Raw genomic sequence first — 27,711 nt, forward strand, 5'->3', positions numbered from 1 at the left:
CAGACTCAGCGGGGTCACTCCTTACAGGCCATCTCATCATCCACTGTTCACCGTGGAGTGATTTGTTTGCAGCCCGTTTTCACGCAGCGGAGGGGATTTCCGTCTTTCCCTCATCTGATCTTGTCCCTGAACGGACTCGGTCATCCACTGTGAGCCCTGGACTGAACTCTGTTATCCACTGCTCTTCCTGGGCGGAGGCTGATGACGCTTCACCCTACTGGTTCTGGTTCTTAAAAGCGGGCTTCCGGGAACTTAAAACAAGGTGGTTCTATATTCACATGGATGAAAACACAGAGCGGTACCTGAGTTTCCACTCAGAGGAGTTATCCCAGTTTGCATCCCAACCAAGAACATACAGAGGTCTCTCCAAAGCCTGTGCGTTGTCCCCAATCTTAATTTTTTCCCGGTGTGACAGGTGAGGACGGGTATCTAAGTGTTTTCCGTGTTTTGCTCCTTTTTACAATCCGGTTATATGGACGTCTTCTCCATGATTGTTTTTTAACTTTCCTTTTCACAGTTCTCCAAGTATTAAGGCTGCTGGCCCTTTATTATGTTGCAAGTACTTATTTACGGCTCACTTGAGTTCTTGTGATTTTAGGGCCTTTTAAAACATGTCCTGCAACTGTGTTTCTAAAATGATGTGGTCCAATTTATCGACCCTTGGTTGTGTTTGGACTTTGAGTGATGTTTTGAAAGCGTAACCCCTTCCAGTTTATGGAAGAATTTAGTTCACTTTCCCTCCGGAACTTGTGTGAATGGATGGTTGGAGGCGTGCAGGCACTGAGGCCTGTGGATGCCCGCGTGCTTCGATAGCCGATTTGTGGAGGCTTTGTCCTTGTGTGGGAATGAGATGTATTTAAATGTGCCCTTTTCCGAATGGCTCCCCAGCGGTCCCATCACCGTTTATTGAAAGCTCATCTTCCCCAGTGGTTGGAGATGCCCTTTTATTGCGCCCTAAACTTCCTTCTGTATGTGTGTCTTTTTCTAGATGCTTTGTTCTGTTCCTCTAGTCCCAGTGTCTGTTCCTGCACCTGTAATGCGTTTCACCATGAATCCTTTATTTATCACGTTTCAAATCTGGAAGGGCTTCATCTCACCAAGGATTTTTGCTGGTTATTCCATGTAAACTTGCTTGTCCACTAATCTAACTCCCTGAGATAGTTTATGGTTTTTTATTTTTTTAGTGAGATAACAATTTTATAAATTAGATAGACTTGACATCTTTGTGATTTTGAGTCATCCTATCTAAGGATTTTTTCCCCATTACTCGAATCCACGTTTCTTCTAGGTGGTTTTTAAAGTTTTCTGTTAATAGATTTCTTTGGGCACATTTGTTTTTAAGTTGATTTGTAAGTATGAGAACGTCTTCAATGTATTTATGCATAGCGTTTTCTCTGCTGTTCAATACATGTCCTCTTGTCGGCCATCTTCACCACGCTGCTGCATTTATCAGGCGGAGGGAGGCAGGATTTGAGCAAGTTTAGGGTTGGATAGTTTGAATAATTTCAGGGGTCTCAAGTTGTCCAGTGCCTGGCCCTGGGATGACTCAGGTTGGTTGTGCTGGTTAAAGGAGATGTTTTGGGTGTGGGCTCTGGATTGGTTGGTTTCCACATGAAAGGGATGTTAGCAAGTGGATTGTTTCTTGTCTCTAGGAATTAGCTGGTCTAGGAAGTGCAGTCTCTCCCCTAGCAAGGCCCCCAGGATGTCAGGGCATCATGAGATCCAGAAAACAAAAAACATGATTGATTAAAAAAATACATATATATCTATGTATTTAAAATTTTAGGGTTAGTTATATCATAATTTTTCTAAGATTTTTCTTGATATCATCTGCAGAACAATTGGAATTTATTAATTTTTCTAACCTTTAAGCCCCTCATTGGTTTATTTTGTCTCCTTGCATTAGCAAATATCTAAAGCGTAAAGCTGGATAGCAAAGCAGGTATTTGGGGTCCTTGCTGGCATTTTCAGAGTGAATCCCACTTGGTTGTGGCGTCTTTTCAATGTTGTGTTAGATTCTGTTGGATAACATTTTCGTCTAGTATTTAAGCATCAAAATTCATAGCTGATATTAGTCTGAAATATTCTTTCATTGTTCACCATGATACTTTTAGATTTTAAAGTCTTTCATTATGAATGTACACATTTGAAAATAATGTAGTTTTCAGTTGTGTATAAATCAGACATATTAAAATAAAACTCTCACATTGTTCTTATAAATATATATTTATGGATTATTTTCAATAAATACACACTGCAGGACCGAGGGTTGCCTGAATCTTGAGATGCAAAACTTTAGATAAGCAAAGCCTACTGTTACGTATATCATCTATACATAAGTTCTACATGGATTTTCAGCTGTTTGAAGGGGAGGGCACCCCCCCAACCCTCATGTTGTTCAAGAGCCAGCTGTATTTTCCATTTACAGGACAGGGAACTCAGTCTCTTGGGATCGAACATGATGGGAGATATTATTAGAGAAAGAATGTGTGTATATGTGTGTGTGTGTGTGTGTGTGTGTGTGTGTGTGAGATTGGGTCACTGTGCTCTATAGCAGAATTTGACACGACACTGTAAATCAACTCTACTCAAATAAAAAAAACGATGCATTCCATATAAATAAAAATATATTCAAGCTATCAGAAGAAAGTAAGTGACCAAACTTTACTTGAGCAGCTGGACATTTTGCATTATTTTTCTTTCCTCCTTAAATTAATATTGATATTTCATCCTGGCCAAGGAATTTTTACCAACATAATAGATATTTTGAAAAGTAGTGATTAGATCAGTCTCTTTTCATATCTTCACATAGGTAACTAAGCCGAAAACTAACTTTTCTTAATTCCTAAAGCAAGTGACTTATATGTTAACACTTCCGATTGAGTTCTCACTGCATTGCCAAAACCGTCTTGCCTTGCAAAAATGTTGTCATATGTTTATGTTTTGATCAAAATGTAAGTATATGCCACATTTTTATGACGTGCATTTTTATGGAGGACCCTGAGATAACAGGAAATATTGCATAGGTTCCCAGAGTCTTCTGGCCGAAATCACCCCTCAGTGAACTTACTGATTGGACATGAATCAGTTCTATCACCTCTGGAATCCATGCTGCTGACCTCGCCAGCCAGTCGCAGGGCCCAGAACCTCGTCCATTGTTCCTTAATCTACAGTGGAGGAACTTCCGCCATCCATGAGGGAAAAGCACTCAGAAGTGGCATAGTTCGTGGTCCCTTTGCTGCAGCCTGGAACACTATTTAAGCTCTTAGACACAAGCTCATCCCCCACACCATTCATTTAATTTAAAAAATGCAATTGCTTAAAAATGGGGTTTTATAAACTATCCTGAATAACTGTATTGGTCAGTAAGATACACTGTGTAATGCAGAAGCATAGATTGTGAGAAAGGCATCTGAAATGTACATGTGTGCTGTGTGTGCAAATGCATGGTGTGTATATCTGAAAGATGAGGATATAAAGGTATCGTGATGGAAAATGATATTTTACATGCTCATTCTCACTCTCAGAGAAAAGCGACTTTAAGCCAGATATTGTGAATAGAGGCAAAGGAGGACAATGCATAACCTACACCAAAAAGACACGTGTATTCACCAGGAAATGAGCAAAAATTCTGAACGTGTATGCAGCTAACAGTATCACTCCATACAAGAAAGTAGAAACCAGGAGGTGATATTGATGGAAACTGAGAAAATACACAAAGGAACGGGACAGGGGAATTGGAATCGTTTACGTCGTCTTTATAGGAATGTGTTTTCTGTGATTGGTCCTTGTAGGGACTTACGGGGACGTAAGACCGTGGGCCTCAACGCAAAGGACAAAGTTAGTGTCTTTAATCTGCGTTGGGGGAATTCTCCATCCCGCACTGGCTGAGCCCAGAGAAGACTGGAAAACGGAAAAAGGTAAGAAGTGTCTGTTGGACCTCAAATTCTCCGTACGCCCCACCTGATAGGCTGGGTTCCTAGAAGCTCAGTTCAAAGAGAGGGCTCTTGCTGGGAGGTTCAGCGTTGGGCTTTGAGTAGCAGAGGGCACCCGGGGAGCCGCGGAGAGACAGGTTTGTGAAACCTACTGTCACGCTGCTTGGCCTGCCAAAGTGGCTTGGGTATCCAGCAGCGTGGTTGTTGGTGTGTGGGCGTGTTCGTGAAGGGGGTGGAGGGCAGCCAGACCCTCCCGTTCCCCATGTGTCCTGGCGGAGCATCCTCAGGGGCCAGTGGCTGGAGCGTTCGCCACCCAGGGGCTGTTCTCAGTGACTTGTTGAAACTCGGTGAGCCCACGTGAGGGGTGTACCTTGGCGTGATGGCGCAGCGGGATGCTGTTGCCTTGGTAACCCCGGTGACGTGTGGTCCTCTGAGCCGGCCTAGCGCAGATAGGTGAAGCCCTGAAGACCCTAAACATGGTGGGATTCAGAGGATTTAATGTGGGAAGTGCACACGATCCTGTGAATAAGAGGGAGTGGCTTTTAGTAACCAGCAGGGCCGGGATTCAGCAAAATTGATTACCTCTGGAGTTTCCTGGTGGCTCAGTGGTTAAGGATCTAGCATTGTCACTACGGCGGCATGGGTTCGATCCCTGACCTGGGAACTTCCATGTGCCAGAGGTGCGGCCAATAAAATTAAATTAAATTAAAAAATTGATTATCCCCAACACCATATTCCGGGCTCAGAGAAACTTTCAAAGGGGTGCCAAAGAGGAGGCGCGGATGGCCAGACCGCAGTTAGTCTGTCATGGATAACGGGGATGAGGAAATCCATGTGTGCAGGGTTGGTGGTGATGCAAAATGAGCTGATGATGGGAGAGACAGGAGGGATGGTGGGAAGGTTATACACTAGAGGAAGACGGCGAAGGAGCTTTGTAAGCAGAAAGCCTGACCGCCGAGCCCCCGCAGAGAAGGAAAGCAAATAACTTCTCTGGAACCAGAAACATAGGCATGGATGTATGTTTCCCTATATGCACAGATATCTCCTTGCAAGGCATTGTGGGAGGCTGCAGAAGGGGCTCTACAGCCCATAAATTCTAGCCTAGACGCATCTTCCAAGACAGCTGTGTGTAATGCATCCTGTTTAACCAAATACAACACCAGGAGAGACACACTGTCAAAAGGTGTAGACGTTGTGGGATCTGCCACAGAAACCGTTTCCTGAGCTGGGAGAAGTTGGGGAACGTGGAATGTACAACTTGTGCTTACTCTCTGTTTGCCAGTCATGAAGTCTCAGTCGTTTAGCATTTGAATATGACACATGAGGCATGAGATTTGGGGTGTTTTCTTTTTTTTTTTTTCTTTCTCGTCTCCAACATGGGAGTCTGTTTTTCCCATCCTGAGGTTCATGGCCAGAAAGTCAATCTGTCGTTGTCTATTTCTTTCAACTGCCAAGAAGGAAAAAAAAAAAAAAAATCCTCTTTTGCCTCCTGTTACAAATCTGTAACATTTTACAGAGGGTGGATTTTTAAAAATCTCATTCAGTCCGCTTCCTAAGAAAAAGATTGGTGCCTGTTAGTTACCAGGCTGCGCGAGAACAGAAATATTGCAATTCATGGTTTTTAACTTTGCCTTTGGAGGTCCTCAAATGAACAATAAGTAGCCAGGCTGAAAGAGTATAGATTTCTATCCTAGGCAACACGTGAACGCTTTATTTTAAAACCAGGGGTAAGTTGGCTATATAAGCAGTTAAACCTTTTAATTCACAAAGTGCTGGAAAATTGGAACGTCAGGGCCACAGTATGAAACAGTAATTATGCCCTAACGATTGTACCATTTGGGGAAGGAGTTAATAGAAGCTGTGGGCATGCTCATGTGATTACAAGGAGCTGGGTTTTAGGAACGGCGCTAATCGTTGGAGAGATTCGTTTATATCTGTGCAGAAGCAAAGAAAACGTGAAATCTGAGGTGTATTAGAAACTGTTCGGGAGTATGCATCTCGGTTGGTGTTATGTTAGACCGTTTGCAGCATTTCCACAGCTTCAGTGTTGACCAGAATCAGCAGAGCCTGAGGTTTCCGTTAAACTGCAGTCGTCCTCATTTTGAAGATGATTAACCATTCAAATAAGTAACCAGAAGACGGAATTCTGCTTCTTCCATTGCATTATTCACAGATGAAACTGAATCCCTTCTGGGCGTGTAAAACACTTCCTCAGCAGACCTCGGGCAGAAAGCCTGCTTTCCCTGAGTCTCGAGTTGAATTGATTAGTCAAGGCAGATCTCGGAAACATACTTAGTCTGATTTTAATTTAGTTAATTTTGATTTACACTCTAATATTCTTTGGGGGAGAAAATCAGCATTGTGCTCTGCTATGAGTATGTTCCACGTTTAGAGTATTTTCTTTCTTTTTTTAAAAAGAATGTTTTCTTGCAGTGTCGAAGTTCTTTCTACATGTGCTGGCAAAGTTTGGAGGATTGCTTGGTCTTGTGACAGGATATTTATTATGGGGTTTGGGGACGGGGGTGGCTTAGGATGAGGTAAGTGCTTGTTTATGCAGCATTTATCTCATGCACAGTTTAACTATGAAGACAAATGTATTAATGCGTTTTTAAAATGAAAATTGATGTTAAGACATCCATAAAGAATTAAGCATCAAAGCTAAATAAAGACAAGATGGGTAACATGCAGTACGAACTAGAATTGGAGCTTAAGGCAAAGGGAAAATCAATAATACTGATGTATTTCACATTTCATTATTCTATTTATCATGGATGTTTTGCATCAGTTGTTTCTGTGTGTGTGTGTGTGTGTGTGTCTTTTTAGGGCTGCACCCAAGGCATATGCAGGTTCCCAGGCTAGGGGTTGAATTGGAGCTGTAGCCACCGCCCTACACCACAGCCACAGCAACTTGGGATCCGAGCCACATCTGTGACTTACACTACAGCTCATCGCAGTGCCCGATCCTTAACCCACTGAGCAAGGCCAGGGATTGAACCTGTGACCTCATGGTTACTAGTCGGATTTGTTTCTGCTAAGCCACAGTGGAAACTCCCAATTCTTATTTTTTAAAATCTCCTTAAAATATTTTTCTCAATGAGTTTTTTGTGCTTGTTAATTTTTTTTTTTTTTTTTTTTTTTTTTTTTTTTTTTTTTTTGGCTGAGCCCTCAGCATACAAAAGTTCCCAGGTCCAGGATCAAACCCACGCCATAGCAGCACCAATGCCGAATCCTTACCCACTAGGCCACCAGGGAACTCCTGTGCTCCTTCCATTTTAAAAGGCGTGCGGGCCTCACTTTCCTCGCCCTGTTTCGGCCCTCGTTCGGGGGAGGGCTGGCATCTCCTCTCCTCTTGTGTTTTGGATGCTCCTGCTGTACTGAGTGGGACGTGAGGTGATAAGCATTGTTGGTGCCACAGCAGGTGCCCTGTTTGGGCAAGGACGTCGTCCATGCACATTTGCTGGTGGGTTTGGAATTGCACTTCAGAAGCATTCAATTTGCCCTCCTAAGATTTCGTACAGTTCATAGGACCAAAGGGGGCAGAAGGATAACAGGCCGCCCTTGACTGTGGAATGAGAGATGAGAGAGGCCACTCGGGGTTGTGAGAGGACCCCAATCACACTCCCGCCATAAAGCTTTCCAAGCCTTTACTCTGAGGATAAAAATCACTGTATCAGTCGCAGCTACTGTTTTTTTTTTTTTACTCCATACACATCTGGCAAACCCTGTGTGCCAGACACTGTGCTGGGTGATACACGTGACAGGAAAAACACGCGTCCTCTTAGTTGCCGACAGCGAGCATGTGCGTGCTCGAGCAGGTACACGTTTGCACACACCCGCATCCATGCACTTACCTTGGGCCATGTCCCGCGGATCATGCCCCAAGATGGCAAAGTGAAGAAAGAACAGCTTTCCTTTCTGCCCTTTGGAAGCTTGTAGTTTGGTTGGGAGAGGGCGGTTGGACAGTTCCAGGCACAGGGAGCTTCTTGTGCAAAGGCCCTGGTGTGGCAGCTGGGGGTGGGGTGGGGGAAGCAGCAGTGTTAGGGATTTTGCCTTTATCCCACAGCAAATGAGAGATTCCTAAAGGCTCTTAAATGAGGCACAGACAGGGTTACGTGGAAGTGGGGAAGGTGGGTGGATTTCGGAAGATGGGTTAAAGAGAAAAGCATTTGGTCCCTAACGCTAGGAGGCGTAGCCCATGGATGCCAGCTCAGCACCTCCGGGATGTCAGCCAGCATCTTCTAATGCACCAAGGGAGGTCCTTCTTGGACCAGGAGATGGGTTCAGGTTGAGCCACCAAAAAGCAATAGCTGCCATGGAATCTGTTGTGCATTGAATGAGGGTCTTAGGAGTATGTTTCTGGACCACTGTTCATGCGTGTTGCTACTGCTCTTATGCCCCTTGTTGAAGATAACCAGTTCTTTCTATGCTGCAACCCCCTTATTAATCCAGTAACCCCCCCCCTTGCCCAGTACTGTACAGCTATTGAAAGGAACGTGGACTGTATATGCTGAACCCCCTGCTGCTGTACATGTCTGTGGACCCAGAACAGCTCCCCCCTTCACCCCCATCAAACTGGAGCAATGATTCTGGGCTGCATCGTATGGTGTTGACAGCAGCAGAACCAATGCACAGCCTTAAAACCCGTACTTGGGGGTATCCATTCAGGACTCTGAGATCTATACCCTTAAACACAAAGAATAGTTGTCCAAAAGCAGAAACGGATATTTTTTTAAGAATTATCATCATCGGGGAATTGATTACCTTCAGTCTCCGCAGGTCTGGTTCTTGGCCGTCGCAGGGTGCCTGGATGAGGGGGGGTTGGTCGAATTCAGGACTCTTATTTGCAAGTGGAATTTGATTTTTTTCACAAGTGTTTCAGGCAATGTGCCCTGTGCGTTTCATGCAGAACTCTGGGCTTTTGCTTCAGTTTGGGCCTGAGTGTTTTCTTGGAGCATAAAGCGTTTTCGAAATAGCGTTTTGAATTTTTTGGTAATTTATTTTTTTTGGCCATGCCTGTGGCATGTGGAAGTTTCCAGGCTAGGGATTGAATCCACACCACAGCAGTGACTCCAGCCATGGCAGTGGCAATGCTGAGTCCTTAAGCGATAGGCCACGGGGTAACTCATGTCTTTCCTCTTTTTGTTGAATTCTTTCGGCAGACATAAATGATGTGGGTTGTGCCTGGAGTGACATGTTTAACTGTTCAATGGTTGTGCATGGAGTGACATGTTTAAATTTTCACTGTGGTTGCTCGTTTGTGGCAGAACACCTGGTTAACGCCAGGACCTGAAACAGCAGGCCAGGGCCTCACTAGCAGACCCACATATTCCTGCGTGTGTCCTGATTTAATAATTTATGGAGGGAGTGAAGGTAGACACACAGGCCGATGGCAGGCCCAGCGCTATCCCTCAAAAGCTGAGTGATTTATGCCCCCATGTCCGCGAGTTCAGCGTGGTCGTCTGTAAACTGGCGGGGATAATGACACCTACACTAGAGAATTATTCAAAGAGTGAAATAACTGACACATGTAAACGATCCAGCCCCTCATCGATGTCCCTCAGTGTTAGGCAGGATCTCTGACTTCTATGCAATTACAGGCGTGGCATGAATACACAGCCATTGTCTATAATACGAGCATCATCTCCCAATATAATGCCTTTAAAAAAGCATTCCTGTATTTATCCCCAGTTACAATCTCCAATTAATTGGAGACACTCTTTGAGCGATCTCTCCTTAAGATATGGGTCACCGCCTTCGTAAATAATGGGACAAATAGATACCCTTGCATCTCTGTTTTGCGGCAAAGTGCATCAATCATGAGTTCTAGATTCAAGAGGAGAATTGCCCATGCTTTTAAAAGATAATTAGTTAATTTCATTTTTATTAAAGTATCGTTGATTTGCATGTTGTGTCCATTTCTGCGGTACAACAAAGGGACCCAGTGATGCTTATACATACATTCTTTTTGTCGTATTCTCTTCCATCCTGGTCTATCCCAAGAGATTGAATAGAGTTCCCTGTGCTGGACAGCAGGACCTCACGGCGTCTCCATTCTCAGTGGCACAGTTTGCATCTGTTAATCCCAAACTCCCCGTGCATCCCACTGTCTCCTCACCATGCCTTTGAAGGCACGAACTCTAATTACTGCGGTGTTCCAAATGCCTACAGCAGTGCCTGGCTTGGTGGGAGAACCAGTAAGTGTGACCTCCCTCCCCTCTGCCCTTCCCTTCTGTTCTGCTACCCCCTCTGCTGCCATATCAACCCCATAGTTTAGGCAGAGCATCTACAATGGCCCTGGCTTCTCTTGGGCCTTTCCATTTCCAGGGGTGATTTTCATCCAAAGCCGAGGCATTGTCTTAACAGCGGTTGTAGCTGGTTGTCTTAACAACAGGTCGAGTAAACCATGACCACACACCAGTCTATCAACCCAAGCCACCTATCAAGATATGGACAGAAGGAAAATGACAGAACTGCTTTATGAGAGTGAAGCATGACAACAGAAATTGGGTCTGTGGTTTACATCCTGTACTAAACAGACTTTGACTGCCTCAGCTCTTGGATTCTTGGTGAGCATCACGCTGCCTTCCTCAGGGTGGGTGGTGCATAAACATAAAGGAATGATTTGCATTAGAAAAGAAAGCTCTGGAGTTCCCTTCGTGGCTCAGCGGTTAACGAGCCCAACTAGGATCCATGAGGATGGGGGTTCCATCCATGGCTTTTCTCAGTGGGTTAAGGATCCGGCATTGCCTTGGTGTAGGTTGCAGACGCGGCTCGGATCTGGCGTGGCTGTGGCCAGTGGAATCAGTAGGTCTGATTCAACTCCTAGCCTGGGAACTTCCATGTGCTGTGGGTGTGGCTCTAAAAAGCAAAAAAAAAAAAAAAAAAAAGAGAGAGAGAGAGAGAGAAAGAGAAGAAAAGAAAGCTCTGACTTTCTAGGGTGTCCTTGAAGGGTGAGAGAGTCCATGGAGGGAAAGACCCCATTCGACTAGCACACCCTCTTCCCTTGGCTCCTGGTAGGTATTTATCGGTCATTATCCAATTCTTGTTTGGATATTCTCTGCCAGCACTTTCTGTAGCCATCTCATCACTTTTTGGCAGCTGGGGGGACGTTCCCTGGGCCCCTCCTGCCTCTCTTTGATACAGGTGCACGAGTGTCTGGGAAAGGAGAAAGGCGAGGGCAGAAAGGGTGGCTTCATGGGTAGAAGAGGCCGTCATGCAGGGCTTCAGAGGCCATGCTGGCCGCTTCCAATGCAGTTTCACCTGTGGCTTCAGATAGACCGTCTTTCAGCTTCCCAGTAAAATATATAAGACTAAGAAAAGTAGCATCGACACAGTCCCCTTCTAGCTCTGCAGATACAGGTCCGTATCCGCCTAAATTGCCCCCATCTTGCATGGAATCTGACATCTGATCTGAACTCAGTAGATACTTTTTTATTTTAATAATTCATTGAATTTTATTCTATTTCTAGTTGTACAACCATCATCACCACCTCATTTGAGAACATTTCCATCCCAAACCCCCAGTCCCCCCCACCCTCCCCCTCACGTGTCCCCTTGGGTCACCCTAAGTTTTTCAAAGTTTGTGAGTCTGTTTCTGTTCTGACAATAAGTTCTTTTGTACCTTTTTTTTTTCATATTCCACATATCATTGATATCATATGATGTTTGTCTCTCACTGTCTAACTTCACTTAGTAGGATAAATTCTGTCCTTCCGTGTTGCTGCAAATGACATTATTTCCTTCTTTTTAATGGCTGAGTAATATTCCATTGTGTATATGGACCACATCCTCTTTGTCCACTCCTCTCTCGATGGATATTTCAGTTGACGTTTGAATAAACAAACAAATCCAGCCCCAGACATCGAGTTACGTGAACCACGATGAGTGGGGTGTGGATGGAGTATAGGATGGTGTCTATGGATACAAATTGTTTCTAATGCGGGTTCCACCACTTACGCATATGATCGAATCCAGCATGTGCTTGTACCTCTGGGTCTCAGTTTCTTTCTTTCTTTGCAAGAACTCAAGTCCCCTCTTAGGGATGTCGTCAGCGTTGCCTGAGTTGCCCCTGTGAAGTGCCACTCCTGAGTGATGAAGAGAACAAGAATTACCCTGTGTCTAGGGTTGACCAGGCAACACAGGAAGTGAGCAGGCGGTGTCTCCATGCACCCATCGGTCTAGAAGGTCGGAAAGCATGGGGGTGAGGGGGGCATCCTGCCAGACTGAGGTCAATGAGGACCTACCAGAGATGGAGACGGAGCCAGGAGTCCCCCCATCAGCTGCTGCCCCATCTCCGTAACTCTGGGAAGATGGTGACGCTACCAGTACCTCCCAACGGTGGTGGGTCCGAGGAAAACGCGCCTTCATGCTTGGGAGACACCAGGTCTCTATGTTTCCTTAAGTCTTAGTGTTAGAATGGATAAATGCCAGTCACCCATGAGTCCTGTTAATTTGGAACCAGGTGAAGGCACTTGGGGTGAACTGTACAGTCCTCCATGTGTCACCTAAGCCCCAGATTCTGACGCAAATAGCTATATTTCCATGCGATGGAAGAGAAAGTACCTCCAGAGTGGATGACCAGATTTGGGAAGGTCTTCCAGCCCAAACTTGGGAAATTGGGTTTAATGTAGTCACGCTCCCTTTGTCAAGGACTCCTCAATTCCTGCCATGAGTGGCTCTTAGAGGTTTATAATTTATAGACTTTGTCCTTCCCAGTCCTATTTGCTGTTTTGGTAGCTGCCCGATCACTCCACAAAGGAAGTAGAAGGGGATCCTTTTGCGTACAGAAGCTCTGGAGCATGGTAAGAACTTCAGATTGCAGTTCCATCTGGGTGTCACGCTTGCTTTTTTTCCACCGAGAGCCTGGCACATTCCCTGAACAAAGGCAAACTGGTGAATGGGGCAAAGTCCCAGTGAATTTGGACCAGCAGGAGAAGCACATGCAACAGCGGATCAGACACATCAGGGCCTCCAAGCCAACAATCTCCAGGGTTAGGGTTAGGGTCAGGCTCCTAGGGGGCGGGGGCTTTGAACAGACCCCAGCAAGGCTTAGGACTGAATCAAGGAAGCTGTCACCCCCTTGCCAGTGGGCCATGCTTGTTTCTTATTAGCAATGCACGGAATTGATCAGCCACCGCCATCCACTGCCAATCCTTACATAAAATCTTAGATAAAATAGACATTCCCCCTTGGTGTTCATTGAGGCGTGTGACAGCTGTAAGGCAGTCTTTAGCAAATGATTTCAAAGCACAGAGTTGGCTTCCAAACAGCTTGCAGGTGGTCTCTGAACACGGGCAAGAAATTAATTACCTGTCCCTGGGACCCCCAGGGTGGCCGATATTGGATGGACAGTCCTTTGGGTAGAACTATGAGGACGTCTTCAAAAAGGAGAGAGACGTTTCCGTTTTGGAGGTCATCCCCCCTTACCCTCCGAAAGCCACCCGGACACACAGCCTTGTATTATTTTCAGCAGCTGTTTTGCTCCTATCTGCCTAAGTCTGGTGCCTTCATTTATTTATTCTTTTGGCAAATAATCCTCAGTTCCAGCCAGGACCCAACGTAATACACCTGTGCAAGATCAAGGCCATCTCATGTTGGCAGGGCCGTTTATTTTATTTCAAATGTGATGCATTCATGATGGAGGTGTCCAGACACACAGTAGGGCAGGACGGTCTTATAAAGAAGGTCCTCATTCAAGAGCTATGTAATTTAGTTCCCTGATGAGAAATCTGGAACAGCCATTTGGAAAAAAAAAAAGAAAAAAAATATATGTATATACGCAAATGATTTCAAAGGACAGATTTTATATATATATATATATCTAATTTTTGTGGTGGCTATGAGTTCTGATTTTGTTGTAAAGACATCAATCTTTCTAAAGAATTGTTTTAATGAAATTCGGCATTTGTTGAATGGGGGAGAAAATTTTCACGGCAGGAAGTTGCTGCTTCCTTCTCATTCAGTTGTTGCTGAATTACATGCGAGCAGATGGTAAGTTTCTAGGGCTGTCCACTTGCTCTAAGGCTGGGAAGGACATTGTGGCGAGGTGAACCCTGCCATGAAAACAGGGGTGTCCTCACCCTTCTCCAGCCAGAGAAGCCAGCTGATTAATCTGCCTCTTTCTCTCATCAGTTTGAAGGAAAGGGCAAACTTTATCTTTTGTGATGATTTTAACACACACACACACACACACACACACACACACACACACACACACACACACACACCCCTGTTCATTCTTTTGTTATCAGATATAACAGTCATATGCAGGTGACGCATTGTTTTCTTTGACGCGACATCTAAAGACCCGATTCCAAATGCAGGAGGGCAGTGTTGCCCCCCAGGGGGCATGTGTGGCAATGTGTGGAGATGTTTTCGGTTACAACCTGCAGGGGAGGCGGGAGGCGCTGGGTGCTAGTGCCATCTCATGCATGGAGATGAAAAATTGCTGGTACATATGGCACCCAGCACGGGAGGTCCCCTACCCTTCAAGCACAGCAGAGAAATACCCAGCACAAAGATACCCTGCTTAGAAAAAAAGAGAAAGGCATTTGGCACCAGAACGTTCAAGGATCACAAATTCAGGTGCCTCCATGTTTCAGGCATGTGATGTACCTGAGTGCAGAGGGCTGGGGCATCCTGGAGACCAAGGGGACAGCATGTGATGTACCTGAGTGCAGAGGGCTGGGGCATCCTGGAGACCAAGGGGACAGCATGTTATGTACCTGAGTGCAGAGGACTAGGGCGTCCTGGACACCCATAAGACCTAGGTCAGTCCTGCTAAAGCCAAGAGCCTCATCAGAACAAAAGTTCCATCCAATGCGAAGCCACAGCTCTTTGGAGCCGAGGCAGAAGTGTCAAGGTTTCTGAGGATTTGCCCACAGCTCCTTGCCTTCTACTAAATGCACGCTCTGTCTGTATGGGAATGTTTGTGAATGGCACGAATGTGCTTCCACAGTTTTGCAGAAAAAAGTACCTGAGAGAATCAAAACAAACTGTTTTCTTTTGCACAGTCACCTGTCTGTTTTTCCTAAAGAAAGAAGCTGCCTCCTCCTCCTCCTACTTTTTCTTCTTAGTTCTTGTCTCTGTAATGAGAAAGCTTTGGCACCCCCATTAAAGTGTATTTATGCTCAGGATGTAAACATCGTAAATTCTCTCTGTCTCGGAAAGTTCTATACATTTCAGAGGATAGCTTAATTGCCTGAGCAGCAATTAAGATTTGAGCTCTCAATCTAGCGGTTTTCTCTCAAGGGCGTATACCAAACGGCAAGTCCAAAAACTTCTGCTGGGATACATAATTTATCCAAGAAAGATGTGAATAAGAATTATTCGTCAGGATCACCCGAGACAGTCATTTCCCTTCGAAAGTTCCCAAAGGAAAAATACACCCGTTGTCCATGCTTGAATCGACACCCATAAAGGTAATGGGGAACTGTTAGTCATGGTAATACCAATGGGCCTGAAAATCTTCAGAGCATCTCTTCATTTTATGCCTCCTCTCGTGGTAAATTTGGACTTTGAACCCCAGACTCTAAGAAGCAAGGAATATGAAGAAACCCCATTTCCAGCCTCTCCCATGGTTAAGTCACATGGGACTTATGCTGACTTCGGAGGCAGTGTGTTTATAATTTTGGCTTTTGGCAGTCAGTGGCTTACTGATGGAAAAAAGTAGCTGCTCCTTTATCAAGCCAGTTCTCCCCAAGGGTTCTAGGATATCCTCTTGGAAATATATCCTTGGGTCTACTTTCACCTCCTCTCCAAAGACTGTGAGCCACCTGTAGCCTACATAGACCCTTCTCTGCTTAAATTCTCTGAAAGGGATAGTGTTGTCTGCAACCAGTTGTGTTGAACAGCCACAGCTACCATGAACAGTAGCGATGAGAGCAAAACCGAGATATGCTGAACGCGTTGTGAAGAAAGAACACCCACGTCTGCCTCTTCTCTGTTAAACATGCTATCTGGGTGTATAAGGAGTCCATTTATATGAATCCGAAAATGTCTTGATAGGAGATGCCTTGCAGGTTTGATCCTGGTAGCATGAATTTTCCGGGGCAGCACGAGCTCCCTCCGCTCCCAGGGCCTTGGACCTAGCCCTTGGCATGCTCATGGATGTCACCTGGCTGAACACTGTCGGCGGCCTTCGGAATGTGTTGCTTTTAAGAATTCGGGTACGAGACCTCTTTATTCTCCGTTGTGGAACCAAATTGCAGAGAGGACAGACATGTTATTCAGTCTCACAGATGCCAGTGGCACTTTCTCCTCTGTCATTCTAGGTGGGTATTATCTATAGGCAGGATGCATCGTCCCAAGATACTTGTGTGTTGTGTGTGGTTGTGTAGGAGAGACAGCATTTTATGTCTTCTTTTTAATTATTTAATTTTAATGACTTACTGGTTAATTTTGGACTCCTCTGGGGCCTGCGTAAGTTCCTGGGCCAGGGATCAAACATACACCACAATGGTGACAACACTGGATCCTTAACCTCCTGAGCCACCAGGAAACTCCCTGATTTCTTTTTAAACATTCACAAATTAATATCCAGATTTCTAAGATTTTTTTTTTGTTTTTGTCTTTTTAGGGCCACACACACAGCATATGGAAGGCTAGGGGTTGAATCTGAGTGACAGCTGTCAGCCTACACCACAGCCACAGCACTATTGGATCCGAGCCACACCTGTGACCTACACCACAGCTCACGGCAACGCCGGATCCTTAACCCACTGAGGGAGCCCAGAGATGGAACCCACATCCTCATGGATTCCGGTTGGTTCATCACTGCTGAGCCACAGCGGGAACGCCTCTAAGATCTTTTCTAAAAGCTTCATGTTGGAATGGATGCTTACATTGAATTTTCTATGTTTTATTATCTCCCCCTTGTATTATTTGCCTCGCTCACTGACAATGTCAGCATTTAGTCAGCATTATCTTTCCACTTGTCGATCTTATATGGAACCACCAAGCAGGTATCCACGTTTGGTTTCCTATGATGCGGAGGAAATATTTCCTACAAGGAAGTAAAGATCACCTAGAATAAGCCAAGAGGCCAACACTGAATAAGGTACTGAAGACTGACAAGTTATATTTGCATCAATCTCCCATAAGTTTGACGCCTACTCGGCTTTGGACTGTTTCTTAGCAGTGACAGCATCTCCTAATTTGCAAAGGAGTTTCCGTTGTGATGCAGTGGAAACGAATCCAGCTAGTATCTGTGAGGACAAGGATTCAATCCCTGGCCTCACCCAGTGGGCTGGGGATCTGGCATTGCTGTGGGCTGTGGTGTAGGTCACAGATCTGACTCAGATCCAGCGCGGCTGTGGTTGTGGTGTAGGCTGGCAGCTCTAGCTCCGATTTGACTCCTCACCTAGGAAGCGTATAAAAGCAAAAAAAAAAAAAAAAGAAAAGAAAGAGTTTTGGTTTTGGTTTTGTCTTCCTTAGGAAGTGAAATTGGCTTCCATGATTGGTATTTCCATTTGGTAAATTCCTTAGAGCATCAACAGTTTCTGTTTGTGTCCTCTGCTCCCAGAACAAGCCCACGTTTCCTCTCTGTCCTCTTTTCCTGAGCAGATATTATGGTGTATATTAAACATTTTCCTAGCTTGCCACACATTCTTGTGGAGTAAACCTCCAGAGCGAAGCACTTTCACTGTTGGTATTTCTAGAATGCAGATGCAAGCATCATTTAGGAAACCTTCCCATTTTCAGAATCATTGCCCGAGGGAGAGATTTACTCATCATGAGGAATCTGACCAAGCAGGAAATGCAGGGTGAAGAGCCCTGCTTGCTGGTGTTTGTGTTTTGACAAGGTAACAGGGACATGTGAACAGCATATGCCCGATAGAATGGAGATGGCATGGATGACCCTCACCAGAGGAGCTGTTGACTCGGATGTCTTCCGCAAGTGAGAATGGGGCCATCTCCCCCACCCACCTTTGGAACTTCATTTTTTAAAAATTAAAGTATAGGCGTTCCCGTCGTGGCGCAGTGGTTAACGAATCCGACTAGGAACCATGAGGTTGCGGGTTCGGTCCCTGCCCTTGCTCAGTGGGTTAACGATCCGGCGTTGCCGTGAGCTGTGGTGTAGGTTGTAGACGCGGCTCGGATCCTGCGTTGCTGTGGCTCTGGCGTAGGCTGGGGGCTACAGCTCCGATTGGACCCCTAGCCTGGGAACCTCCATATGCCGCAGGAGCGGCCCAAGAAACAGCAACAACAACAACAACAACAAAAGACAAAAAAAAAAAAAAATTAAAGTATAGTTGATTTACAATGGTCTGTTCGTTTCACGTGTACACCTGATTCAGATATATACATGTGTGTTCTTTTCCAGATTCTTTTCCATTAAAGGATATTACAAGATACTGAATGTGGTTCCTTCTTGTTATGCAGTAAATCCTGTTGTTTTTATGTTTTATATATAGTCGCGTGTACCTGTTCATCCCTTGCTCCTAATTTATCCCCTTCTTCCCCTTTGGTAACCATAAGTTTGTTTTCTATGTCTGTCATTTCTATTTCTGGTTTGTAAGTCAGTTCATTTTTATCATATAGTAGATTGCATAGATTCATATATTTGTCTTTCTGTGACTGACTTCACTGAAATGATAATCTCTGGGTCCATCCATGTTGTGGCAAATGGCATGATTCCATCCTTTTTTAGGGCTGAGTAGTATTCCGTTATGTATTATCCATGCATCTGCTGATGGGCACTTAACATTGCTTCCATGTCTTGGCTGTTATAAATAGTGCTGCTGTGAACACTGGGATGCATGTGTCTTTTCAAATTAGAGATTTTTGTCTTTTCCCCATATATGTACATGGGGAGATTTTTGAGTGAGAAAGAAGTAATTCAGTTGGCTATGGATTAGGGGAAAGCAAATGAGTTTTGTTTTGGACATAGTGTACTTGACATTCTGATGGGGTAGAATATAGACGATGTCAGGAATTAGATGATAAGTGTTAGGGAATTAACATGGTAATTGTAAACCTCGAATGCGAATATGCTGTCTGAAAAGAATGTATAACAGGAGACAAAGAATCGTCAGAGAAATCATAATTTTAACTGAAGGTGTGTCCCTATGACAATGGGACCAGTAACAGTTTCTTTCCATAAAACTTTCCTCAGGAAAATTAATATGTCATTATCCATATGGTTGTAATTTGCATAAAGGTGGAGGGTTTTGTCTGTTTTTGTCTAATCTTGTCTGTTGCTGCACTTCTAGCTCATGGAATTATTGCCACTTAGGTACACAGTGCTTTGAACAAGGACTGACTGAATAAATGACTGAATGAAAGATTTACTTCCATTGTCCCCAAAAAGGGAGGCTTTCATCAAAAGCAAAATTTCTAGATAATGCATGTTGGCTTTGCAGGGTTATCTTTCCAGCCAACTCACTGCAGATTTAAAGTTCTTCAAAATATAATGTTCTGGATTATATCCTGAGGTATAGGAGTCTTGTTACCACTCAGCTTGATTCCTTCAAGGAACCATAGAAATTCCAGACTGTTCTCAGTTATAAGTGCACTTTCTTATATCATTAGCTTTAAATGTAAATGAACTTGTGTTTTCTTTCCAGGGATGCTTAGCCAAACCTGTGTGAGCTAGAAAAATCCTAAGGCAGAAATGACATCATCAGCATCATCGAATCAGTGACTTTATAACATCCCTCTAATTGGTAGGCAATGGCTTGGGTCAGAGTTCTACCTCCTTGTAAAGAAGTTCTTCCAAAACCAACATTTCTTTCCCAAAGTTTCCTACCTGCAGCACACAGCAGATGTCTGCAGTTGCCTGACTTTTGGGAAAGTGAGACATTACTGGAGAAAGGAAATTAGTACATAGCCTTTTTTTTTCCCCTCATTCCAATTGGTTTAGGTCTTCTTTTCTAGGAAAATCTGAGGGGCTTACCTTTTTTTGTAGACCTGAAGTAAATGGAAATATGGTTAAAGGCAAGATGTTAGAGGTCCAAAGTGCCACTGACTTGAGATTTCACAGAGATACACACAGGGTCCTCCTGAGAATGTTGTCATCTCATGTTATAAGTGAGTCTGAGAGAATTACTGTATTTTAACACTGCATACTTTGGATACATAATTTTTATTCTTTATGCAAACCTGAAAATATGGAAGATATGGGAGACATGATACAACTAGCTTCTGAGAGAGAAGAATCATTGATACCTACTCTTTGGGATTTTATTTAAATCACAATCACCTGTTACCCAGTACTTGACAGTTTGTATAAGCCTTTGTGGTTTATAAAGCCTTTTTAAAATTAGTATTTCATTTGTTCTTCATAACCTCTTATGAAGCAATGTGGAGGAGATATTGCTACCCCCACGTTACAAGCACGCAAATGGAGACAGTTGAAAACCAGCTGTGTTTGTCCTAATCAGTGACTCTACAATCCCACATTGTCGCATGCATACGATGATCCACTCTTCCTGAGTGGTGATTTCGAGAACAAAGTAAGCACGGAGAGCAAGTTCATTTTCACAATCTATTTTAGAATCCTATAATTAGACCCTTGCTCGGGGAATAATTAAGAGGACAAATCTACTTCCGAACTGTTCTTCTAGTGTTTACTCTGCCCTGAAACCTCAGAATAAAGCTGATATATCGAAGAAATTAAAATGTGCTTCTCTGGTAGGCAAGGAGGTGAGGGGCTGTAAACCCATTGCTCATTCCTCCCTTCCACTTTCTGGCTCCCCTAATTCTTCCTCCTCTACCCACCCCTGAAGCCCAGATAGAAAATTACTTTCTTTAAAGTTCTTATTAGAGTGCAGTTGATTGACAGTATTGTATCAGTTTCTGCTGCACAACATGATGACCCAGTCATACACATTTACACATTCTTTTTCTCATACTATCTTCCTTCATGTTCTATTCCATGAGACTGGATAGAGTTCCCTGTGCTGTACAGTAGAACCCCACTGCTTATCCATTCTAAATGTCGGAGTTTGCAGCTACCAACCTCAAACTCCCCGTCCATCCCACTCCCTCCCATTCCCCCTCGGCAATACAAGTCTGTTCTTCATGTCTGTGAATCTGTTTCTGTTCTGCAGATAGGTTCATTTGTGCCGTATTTTAGATTTCATATAGAAGTGATGTCCTATGGTATTTGTCTTTCTCCTTCTGACTTACTTCACTTAGTATGAGAATCTCTAGTTGCATCCACGTTGCTGCAAATGGCATTATTTTGTTCTTTTTATGGCTGAGTGGTATTCCATTGTACATATGTACCACATCCTCTTTGTGTGTGTGTGTGTGTGTGTGTGTGTGTGTCTTTTTAGGGCTGCACCTGTGGCATATGGAGGTTCCAGGGCTAGCGGTTGAATTGGAGTTGTAGCCCCTGGCTTATGCCACAGCCACAGCCATACCAGATCCTCAACCCCCTGAGCAAGACCAGGGATCAAACCTGCGTCCTCATGGATATAATTTAGATTTATTTCCACTGAGCCATGACAGGAACTCCATGTACCACCCCTTCTTAATCCATTCCTCTGTGGACGGATTACTCTTTCAAGAAGTTTCCATGTGTTCTTGGAAATGCCTCAAGTAAGGATGTGTTATCAAACATTACATCCTGTTTTTGGAATTCAAGGAGAACATGAATTCAGGTCAGTCAGAATGAAGTCTTTTGTCCTGGAACCCACAGAGAGGGATGGAAAAGCCGTAACATTCAGAAATGATTTGCACATTAGAAATTCACGCCTGGGAGTTCCTGTTGTGGTGCAGTGGTTGGCGAATCCGACTAGGAACTGTGAGGTTGGGGGTTCGGTCCCTGCCCTTGCTCAGTGGGTTGACGATCCGGCGTTGCCGTGAGCTGTGGTGTGGGTTGCAGACGCGGCTCGGATCCCGCGTTGCTGTGGCTCTGGCGTAGGCCGGGGGCTACAGCTCCGATTTGACCCCTAGCCTGGGAACCTCCATGTGCCACAGGAGTGGCCCAAAGAAATAGCAAAAAGACAAAAAAAAAAAAAAAAAAAAAAAAAAGAAATTCATGCCTGGGTGAAAATAGAGCATTTGTTTAAGTTGTCATCGGGGGCTGCTTATTCTGTCAGTGAGAGTCACGCCTTTGTTTTTCACTTAGTATCTTTATATAATCCTGCATGGGTTTAGTAATAGGTTGTTGAAGAGTGCTTAAGCTAGTGAGTTGACCATCTGACAGCAGGAACGAACTATCGAGACCCTTGAGGGCGTGATTCCCTACTATTGAGAGGGCTCCTAGGCTTTATCCCCTCCTTTCCCTTTTTAATAACTTTGCAGTAAACGGTCTGCGTCGCTTTTTGGAATCTCGTGTCAAATTTCATGGACTTTTCACCAAGGTTTTTCAAATTTTGTCTGATTGAAAAGAGGGAAAATGAAATCGTCCACCTGAGAGAATGCTTTTCGGGTGTTTCCTGACAGCTTGAATTTTCTCAGCCATATACAGAGGCAGAAGCTGACATCATTCTGGTTTATTGGACTCAGGGAGGGAGAGAGGAATCAGACTTTTCGGACTTTATTTTATTTTTTAGTGACTTTTATTTTTTCCATTATCGCTGGTTTACAGTGTTCTGTCAATTTTCTACAGGACAGCAACGTGACCCAGTCACACATACATATAGACATTCTTTTTTTCACATTATCCTCTATCATGCTCCATCATAAGTGACTAGATAGAGTTCCTGGGGCTCTACTGCAGGATCGCACAGATTTTTTAAATTAATTAATTAATTTATTTATTTTTGTCTTTTTGCTATTTCTTGGGCTGCTCCCGAGGCACATGGAGATTCCCAGGCTAGGGGCCTAATCAGAGCTGCAGCTACCAGCCTACGCCAGAGCCACAGCAACGCGGGATCCGAGCCACGTCTGCAACCCACACCACAGCTCAAGGCAACACTGGATCGTTAACCCACTGAGCAAGGGCAGGGATTGAACTCACAAGCTCACGGTTCCTAGTCGGATTCATTAACCAGTGAGCCACAACAGGAACTCCCAGATTTTTTTTTTTTTTTTTTTTTTGTAATTGAAGTCTATGTAGTTGATTTACAATATCATGTTAGTTTCAGGTGTACAACACAGGGATACAGTTATATAGGTATTCTTTTTCAGATTATTTCCCCTTATAGTTATCATAAGATTTGAGACTTTTTCCTCTGCTATACAGTAGGTCCTTGTTGGCTATCTGTTTTATATATAGTAGGTGTATCTCTTAGTCCCAAAGTCCTAATTTATCCCTTCCTACCCCACTTCTTTGGTAGCCATTAGTTTGTTTTCTGTGGCTGTGGGTCTATTTCCTTTTTGTAAAGAACTGTATATATTATATATGTGTGTGTATATATATATATGTATGTATTAGATGCCACATATAAGTAATATTATATGGTATTTGTCTTTCTCCATTTGGCTTCATTTTCTGTGATAACCTCTAGGTCCATCCATGTTGGGGCAAATGGCATTATTTTATTCTTTTTTATGTCTGAGTAGTATTCCATTATATATGTATACATACCCCACATCTTTATTCATTCCTCTGTCGATGGACATTTGGGTTGTTTTCGCTTTTCAGACACTTTAAAGCCAGTGAAACATGGCAGGAGTTATCAATGAAGGGTGCATTGCTGTTTATGTTTCGGGTTGAATGGGATGATAGATGAGATCCAATATGGTTTTAAATGGCTTTGTTCCCACAAGGTGGCTCCTCATTTTGTTTTCCCCACTCCCAGGCCTTCCCAGTAAAACCAAAGATTTTATACAAAGAAAATTCAGATGGCAACATTGTTTCCTTGGATCTCCTAATGAACAGCTGGGATGCAAATATAAATACTGAAACTTATGATGGGAGAGAAGAAAGGAAGGATAGCATAAAGATTTTCCACTTTTGATGCTCTTCAAAGAATTACATGGTACAAACTCACAGTGGCATCATGTCTTTAAAAAAAAATTCTTGTATACCTATTTCCCCCTCTAAAACCAAGTCCTCGTAGTGCCTCACACCTATTTCTGGGCTCTGCCCACAGGAGGCAAGAGCCTTAAATGTTTTCTCTTTTGTTGGATGATTTTCTGAGAGTATCTCTGTAATCAGCTCCCTGCCGTATCCCTTACATTCTTCAGAAACACCCATACACTAGTAACTATGAGCAGTTTGTGGTCTTAGGAGCTTGCACAAGGTAATCTTTCTTGATGTGGCTGGATGTAGCTTGTGCAGTGGAAGCAGTCTGGGGAAGAGAATATATTTTCTGTAACTTTGAAGTGTCAACCTATGGCGATGACATAGTAGCTGATACGTTTGCCGAAGGGACTGGCATGAGTTTGAATTGCCTGCATGTCAGTGGCTATCCCAAGTTCAGGCATTTTCATGAAATTAAAATGTGGTCACGCTCAATTGAGTTCAATGATGCATGACCCTAGAAACTTACCCCTCTGCCTTGCTTTCCCTCAGTACTCCAGGTCACCCTCTCTGGCTGGAGCATCTGTGTGAGTTTCTGTCTCTAGGACTCCTCTTATCTCTTGGTCAGCATTGTGGGGCTGCCATGGTAAGCCCTCCAGCACGAGGAGGTGTTTACATTTGGCTTTTCATCTGGCGTCTTGAGTCTGGTTCCAGAGGTTACAGCACGTAGAGGAAGACATGAGTCAGGAGCTCCATCAAATGACCACTGTCTTGGAGGTTGAAACGTTGCTTTTCAGATTCTGGAAATGAAAACCACCCAGTGGTCACATGACCCATGCGGCCTTTTAGGGGAAGCGCTTGGCTTTCTGATTAAGGAGCAGAGCAGTGCCGTGCCTGCCTTTTCATAGATAGTCCTTTGCTTGGCATTTCATGTTTTCTCCCCCAAAGGGCTTCTGGGGAACTTTACTAGAAATCAGTTGCTCTCCATGTGCTACCAGTGAACTTAACACGTGTTCTCAGATTCATTCCCCTTGACTTACTGCATCTCAGGCTGCTCCTTTGCCCACATGGAGCAAGGAATTCCCTGGGGATCTCTGTGCCTCTGGGGGCAGCTTTTATCCAAGGACTGGCCCGGTGCCAATAGAAATATCTCAGCTCCCATGACCATGCTTATGTCACTGGTGTTCAGGATTCCTCTGGGTGACTGATTGTGAGCAAAGAGGCCACTTCTTCATCTCAAGGACTTCTGGGGAACCCCATCTACAGGCATCCTATTGACATTTTATCAATTAGCTAGAAGAAGTGGAGGGTTTTCACTGGAAATTGACTGCCAGTTATCTCAGAGGAGGGACGAAACATGTTGACATTAAAAAAAATAAGTTTTGCATACATAGGAAAATTTTAGGGACAAAATACTTCTTAGAATTAGGTATTTTGAAGATACTGCTTTGGGGAAGCCCCCTAGTGTTTGCCTGTCTTGCTGCAGGTAATAAACAGTTCTCTCGCTCACCTGCGCTCCCCCCCAAAAGAGCTATGTCTTTTGTTCATTCTCCTCCTGACATGACATAGTCGTTCAGTTGAATAAGGATCACGCTTATGTATCTTAAGTCTCATTTTGGTGTAGACCTGCTAATAATGAACCAGACTTGAAGTACTTCTTACTGAATGGATAAAGAAGTAGTGGTCCGTATATACAATGGAATATTACTCAGCCATGCAAAAGTGTGAAATCATGACATTTGCAGCAGCATGGATAGACCTAGAGAAGATCATACTAAGTGATCCACTTCCATGTGGAATCTTACAGAAAAAAAAAAAGGATAGAAATGAACTTACGTGCAGAACAGAAATAGACTTACACACTTTGAAAACAAATTTATGCTTACCAAAGGTGGAAGGGAGGGATGGATTGAGAGTTTGGGACTGGCATATGCACACTATGTTGTATAGAATTGACGATGAATGGGGGTCTGCTCTCTAGCACAGGGAACTCTACCCAATATTCTGTAGAATAACCTATATGAGAAAAGAATCTGAAGAATGGCTGTATGTATCCCAACATTATAAACCAACTACACTGCAATAAAACTTAGGAAAAAACTTGTAAGAGTTAAAAAAAAGTCCTTCTTCCTGGTGAAGATTGATCATAACTGACATATGTGGAGAATGGACGAGATAAGACCTGTTGGTTAATGAGGTGGGATGCAGTGGGGGTGTTTCAGCTTAGGGAGGGCACGGGATATGGTCTAAGGACTCCTTGAAACACACCGAGGCGACACTCCGCGTCCCTGGCACTGAGCCTGTGCTTGGCATTTGCTAGTTGAGGATACAGAGTTCTTCATCAAAGGGTACGGGAGTGAAGGGCCTTGGATTGAAAGGACTTGCTTATCTGCCTTATGAAGTATCCAGAAGACATAAGAAGGGTATTGGGCATGAGAGGCAAATTCTCCTGTGTCGAAGTGCCCATTGTGGCTCAGCGGGTTAAGAGCCCGATATGGTGTCTGTGAAGATGCAGGTTTGACCCCTGGCCTCGCTCTGTGGGTTCAGGATCAAGTGTTGCCACAAGTTGCGACCTAGGTCGCAGAGGTGGCTCAGATCTAGCGTTGCTCTGGCTGTGGTGTAGGTGAGCAGCTGCAGCTCAGACTCGACCCCTGGCCTGGGAACTTCCATATGCCGCAGGTGCAACTGTAAAAAGAAAAAGAAAGAAATTCTCCCATGCTGCAGATGGTGGGGGCTGGGAGTGATCTGTGTACCTGGGCTGTTGACCCCAGTAGCCACTAACTCCGTGGGGCTATTTAAATGAACAAAAAAATAAATTTAAAAATAAGTTCCAAGACTGCACTAGCTATCTTTCACCTGCTCTGTTACCGACATGCCGTCAGTAGCTATTCTAGTTCTAGTTAGGTTCTAGTTAAGTTCTAGTTAGGTTCTAGTTAGGTCCTAGAATATTTCTATCACTGCAGAGTGTTCTATTGGACAGAATTGATAACGGTGTTTCAGCAGTTAAAATCCTAGGGGTACCTCTCCATTCCAAGTAGCTTCCGAGCCAAGGATCCAGAAATTCAATTTGCCTCTCTGCTGTCCTTTAAAATTTTTATATTTAATATTTTTGAAACCTGTGAAATAGTTCAAAATGCAGAAAATTCCTTTAAAGCTGCAAAATCTCATTCCATCTCTTTGACTCACCTCTACCCCCAGCCCCTGGCCCCCAGCAGAATGCAGAATGAATTTGCCTCAGACGCTTTATTTCTTCATAAAGTGCTGTGTATATTTTAAACATTTTCCTCTTTGAGACTTCCACAACGGATGGGTAATTTAAAAAAAAATGGCAAATCTAAATAAATTAGGGAAGTTTGCTAAATCTCAACCACATCCATCTTACGTGTGGAACCTGCCTCATCTCCCTGATATATTTTCCTCCGTAGTATTTATCATGCTCTAATACACTGTGCCGTCTGCTTCTTGTTATGTTCACGAACAGTCTTCTCTGACCAGAAACCCACTCCACGAGGATAAGCATTTTGTCTTTTTTTTTGGTTCACTGCTGCATCGTCAATAGCCTCTGGTAGAGAGCGGGACTCAGTGCATATTTGTTGAGTGAAGGAATCAAATCCCCTTGGTGCTTGTTGGTGCTGTTGGGCTTACCCACTTTGACCGGCGTGGCAGGTCTCCTTTCAGAGGGTGGAACTCAGGATCTGCTCTCAGGTCTTGGACAACAGCTAGTCAGTATGAAGAGAGAAGGGGTGCGTGCGTGCGTGCGTGCGTGCGTGCGTGTGTGTGTGTGTGTTCATGGCGGGGTGGAGACACGGGGAAAACCATAGATTGCCAGATATGGAGGATGAGGGATGGGGTGTCTGGATATATGTTGTGTTTTTTTTTTTTAATACAAGATTTTATTTGCTTTTTTGCTTTTTTTGG

The 27,711-nt window shown here is 44.1% G+C and overlaps 1 long non-coding RNA gene across 2 annotated transcripts in view; it reads left to right on the forward strand.

Annotated features, from left to right (window-relative positions):
* The first annotated feature begins 259 nt into the window (after nt 1-259).
* Nucleotides 260-27,711, forward strand: part of LOC146394347 (uncharacterized) — a 311,186-nt gene continuing 283,734 nt past the window's right edge. For both annotated transcript variants that reach the window (XR_014836116.1, XR_014836117.1), the window contains exons 1-2: nt 260-415; nt 3,795-3,920. This is a non-coding gene — a long non-coding RNA (uncharacterized LOC146394347). The remainder of the gene's footprint in view (nt 416-3,794; nt 3,921-27,711) is intronic.

The sequence above is a fragment of the Sus scrofa genome, chromosome Y (assembly GCF_054392235.1).
Source record: "Sus scrofa isolate SSC_HxYL_T2T_F1_AM1 chromosome Y, Sscrofa_HxYL_maternal_Yorkshire_Landrace_v2.0, whole genome shotgun sequence".
Taxonomy (NCBI): Eukaryota; Metazoa; Chordata; class Mammalia; order Artiodactyla; family Suidae; genus Sus; species Sus scrofa.